Raw genomic sequence first — 5,106 nt, 5'->3', positions numbered from 1 at the left:
GTATTATAGTAGTTATATTCTTGTACATAGGAGCAGTATTATAGTAGTTATATTCTTGTACATAGGGGGCAGTATTATAGTAGCTATATTCTTGTACATAGGGGGCAGTATTATAGTAGTTATATTCTTGTATATAGGGGGCAGTATTACAGTAGCTATATTCTTGTACATAGGGGGCAGTATTATAGTAGTTATATTCTTGTACATAGGAGCAGTATTATAGTAGTTATATTCTTGTATATAGGGGGCAGTATTATAGTAGCTATATTCTTGTACATAGGGGGCAGTATTATAGTAGTTATATTCTTGTACATAGGGGCAGTATTATAGTAGTTATATTCTTGTATATAGGGGCAGTATTATAGTAGTTATATTCTTGTATATAGGGGGCAGTATTATAGTAGTTATATTCTTGTACATTTGAGCAATATTATAGTAGTTATATTCTTGTATATAGGGGCAGTATTATAGTAGTTATATTCTTGTACATAGGAGCAATATTATAGTAGTTATATTCTTGTACATAGGGGCAGTATTATAGTAGTTATATTCTTGTACATAGGAGCAGTATTATAGTAGTTATATTCTTGTACATAGGGGCAGTATTATAGTAGTTATATTCTTGTACATAAGAGCAGTATTATAGTAGTTATATTCTTGTATATAGGGAGCAGTATTATAGTAGTTATATTCTTGTACATATGAGCAGTATTTTAGTAGTTATATTATTGTACATAGGAGCGGTATTATAGTAGTTATATTCTTGTACATAGGAGCAGTATTATAGTAGCTATATTCTTGTATATAGGGGCAGTATTATAGTAGTTATATTCTTGTACATAGGAGGCAGTATTATAGTAGTTATATTCTTGTACATAGGAGCAGTATTATAGTAGTTATATTCTTGTACATAGGGGCAGTATTATAGTAGTTATATTCTTGTACATAAGAGCAGTATTATAGTAGTTATATTCTTGTATATAGGGAGCAGTATTATAGTAGTTATATTCTTGTACATATGAGCAGTATTTTAGTAGTTATATTATTGTACATAGGAGCGGTATTATAGTAGTTATATTCTTGTACATAGGAGCAGTATTATAGTAGCTATATTCTTGTATATAGGGGCAGTATTATAGTAGTTATATTCTTGTACATAGGAGGCAGTATTATAGTAGTTATATTCTTGTACATAGGGAGCAGTATTATAGTAGTTATATTCTTGTACATAGGAGCAGTATTATAATAGTTATATTCTCGTACATAGGGGCAGTATTATAGTAGTTATATTCTTCTATATAGGGAGCAGTATTATAGTAGTTATATTCTTGAACATAGGGGGCAGTATTATAGTAGTTATATTCTTCTATATAGGGAGCAGTATTATAGTAGTTATATTCTTGTACATAGGTTCAGTATTATAGTAGTTATATTCTTGTACATAGGGGCAGTATTATAGTAGTTATATTCTTGTACATAGGGGGCAGTATTATAATAGTTATATTCTTGTACATAGGAGCAGTATTATAGTAGTTATATTCTTGTACATAGGGGGCAGTATTATAATAGTTATATTCTTGTACATAGGAGCAGTATTATAGTAGCTATATTCTTGTATATAGGGGCAGTATTATAGTAGTTATATTCTTGTATATAGGGGGCAGTATTATAGTAGTTATATTCTTGTACATAGGAGCAGTATTATAGTAGTTATATTCTTGTATATAGGGGGCAGTATTATAGTAGCTATATTCTTGTACATAGGGGGCAGTATTATAGTAGTTATATTCTTGTACATAGGAGCAGTATTATAGTAGTTATATTCTTGTATATAGGGGGCAGTATTATAGTAGCTATATTCTTGTACATAGGGGGCAGTATTATAGTAGTTATATTCTTGTACATAGGAGCAGTATTATAGTAGTTATATTCTTGTACATAGGGGGCAGTATTATAGTAGCTATATTCTTGTACATAGGGGGCAGTATTATAGTAGTTATATTCTTGTATATAGGGGGCAGTATTACAGTAGCTATATTCTTGTACATAGGGGGCAGTATTATAGTAGTTATATTCTTGTACATAGGAGCAGTATTATAGTAGTTATATTCTTGTATATAGGGGGCAGTATTATAGTAGCTATATTCTTGTACATAGGGGGCAGTATTATAGTAGTTATATTCTTGTACATAGGGGCAGTATTATAGTAGTTATATTCTTGTATATAGGGGCAGTATTATAGTAGTTATATTCTTGTATATAGGGGGCAGTATTATAGTAGTTATATTCTTGTACATTTGAGCAATATTATAGTAGTTATATTCTTGTATATAGGGGCAGTATTATAGTAGTTATATTCTTGTACATAGGAGCAATATTATAGTAGTTATATTCTTGTACATAGGGGCAGTATTATAGTAGTTATATTCTTGTACATAGGAGCAGTATTATAGTAGTTATATTCTTGTACATAGGGAGCAGTATTATAGTAGTTATATTCTTGTACATAGGAGCAGTATTATAATAGTTATATTCTCGTACATAGGGGCAGTATTATAGTAGTTATATTCTTCTATATAGGGAGCAGTATTATAGTAGTTATATTCTTGAACATAGGGGGCAGTATTATAGTAGTTATATTCTTCTATATAGGGAGCAGTATTATAGTAGTTATATTCTTGTACATAGGTTCAGTATTATAGTAGTTATATTCTTGTACATAGGGGCAGTATTATAGTAGTTATATTCTTACACATAGGGAGCAGTATTATAGTAGTTATATTCTTGTACATAGGAGGCAGTATTATAGTAGTTATATTCTTGCACATAGGGAGCAGTATTATAGTAGTTATATTCTTGTACATAGTGGCAGTATTATAGTAGTTATATTCTTGTACATAGGAGGCAGTATTATAGTAGTTATATTCTTGTACATAGGGAGCAGTATTATAGTAGTTATATTCTTGTACATAGGAGCAGTATTATAATAGTTATATTCTCGTACATAGGGGCAGTATTATAGTAGTTATATTCTTCTATATAGGGAGCAGTATTATAGTAGTTATATTCTTGTACAGAGGGGGCAGTATTATAGTAGTTATATTCTCGTACATAGGGGCAGTTTTATAGTAGTTATATTCTTCTATATAGGGAGCAGTATTATAGTAGTTATATTCTTGTACATAGCAGCAGTATTATAGTAGTTATATTCTTGTACATAGGGGGCAGTATTATAGTAGTTATATTCTTCTATATAGGGAGCAGTATTATAGTAGTTATATTCTTGTACATAGGGGGCAGTATTATAGTAGTTATATTCTCGTACATAGGGGCAGTATTATAGTAGTTATATTCTTCTATATAGGGAGCAGTATTATAGTAGTTATATTCTTGAACATAGGGGGCAGTATTATAGTAGTTATATTCTTCTATATAGGGAGCAGTATTATAGTAGTTATATTCTTGTACATAGGTTCAGTATTATAGTAGTTATATTCTTGTACATAGGGGCAGTATTATAGTCGTTATATTCTTACACATAGGGAGCAGTATTATAGTAGTTATATTCTTGTACATAGGAGGCAGTATTATAGTAGTTATATTCTTGCACATAGGGGGCAGTATTATAGTAGATATATTCTTGTACATAGTGGCAGTATTATAGTAGTTATATTCTTGTACATAGGAGGCAGTATTATAGTAGTTATATTCTTGTACATAGGGAGCAGTATTATAGTAGTTATATTCTTGTACATAGGAGCAGTATTATAATAGTTATATTCTCGTACATAGGGGCAGTATTATAGTAGTTATATTCTTCTATATAGGGAGCAGTATTATAGTAGTTATATTCTTGTACAGAGGGGGCAGTATTATAGTAGTTATATTCTCGTACATAGGGGCAGTTTTATAGTAGTTATATTCTTCTATATAGGGAGCAGTATTATAGTAGTTATATTCTTGTACATAGCAGCAGTATTATAGTAGTTATATTATTGTACATAGGGGGCAGTATTATAGTAGTTATATTCTTCTATATAGGGAGCAGTATTATAGTAGTTATATTCTTGTACATAGGGGGCAGTATTATAGTAGTTATATTCTTGTACATAGGGGGCAGTATTATAGTAGTTATACTCTTACACATAGGGAGCAGTATTATAGTAGTTATATTCTTGTACATAGGAGCAGTATTATAGTAGTTATATTCTTGTACATAGGAGCAGTAATATAGTAGTTATATTCTTGTACATAGGGGCAGTATTATAGTAGTTATATTCTTACACGTAGGGAGCAGTATTATAGTAGTTATATTCTTGTACGTAGGGGCAGTATTATAGTTGTTATATTATTGTACATAGGGGCAGTATTATAGTAGTTATATTTTTGTACATAGGAGCAGTATTATAGTAGTTATATTCTCGTACATAGGGGCAGTATTATAGTAGTTATATTCTTCTATATAGGGGGCAGTATTATAGTAGTTATATTCTTGTACATAGGGGGCAGTATTATAGTAGTTATATTCTCGTACATAGGGGCAGTATTATAGTAGTTATATTCTTCTATATAGGGAGCAGTATTATAGTAGTTATATTCTTGTACATAGGGGGCAGTATTATAGTAGTTATATTCTTGTACATAGGGGGCACTATTATAGTAGTTATATTCTTCTATATAGGGAGCAGTATTATAGTAGTTATATTCTTGTACATAGGGGGCAGTATTATAGTAGTCATATTCTTGTACATAGGGGGCAGTATTATAGTAGTTATATTCTTGTACATAGGAGCAGTATTATAGTAGTTATATTCTTGCACATAGGGGGCAGTATTATAGTAGTTATATTCTTGTACATAGGGGCAGTATTATAGTAGTTATATTCCTGTACATAGGGGGCAGTATTATAGTAGTTATATTCTTGTACATAGGGGGCAGTATTATAGTAGTTATATTCTTGTACATAGGGGGCAGTATTATAGCAGTTATATTCTTGTACATAGGGGGCAGTATTATAGTAGTTATATTCTTGTACATAGGAGGCAGTATTATAGTAGATATATTCTTGTACATAGGGGCAGTATTATAGTAGTTATATTCTTGTAC

This window comes from Phyllobates terribilis, unplaced genomic scaffold, assembly GCF_046119375.1.
Source record: "Phyllobates terribilis strain yellow unplaced genomic scaffold, ASM4611937v1 Scaffold_25__1_contigs__length_18738178, whole genome shotgun sequence".
Taxonomy (NCBI): Eukaryota; Metazoa; Chordata; class Amphibia; order Anura; family Dendrobatidae; genus Phyllobates; species Phyllobates terribilis.
The sequence above is the reverse complement of the archived record's forward strand: the minus strand, read 5'-3'. Positions refer to the sequence as shown.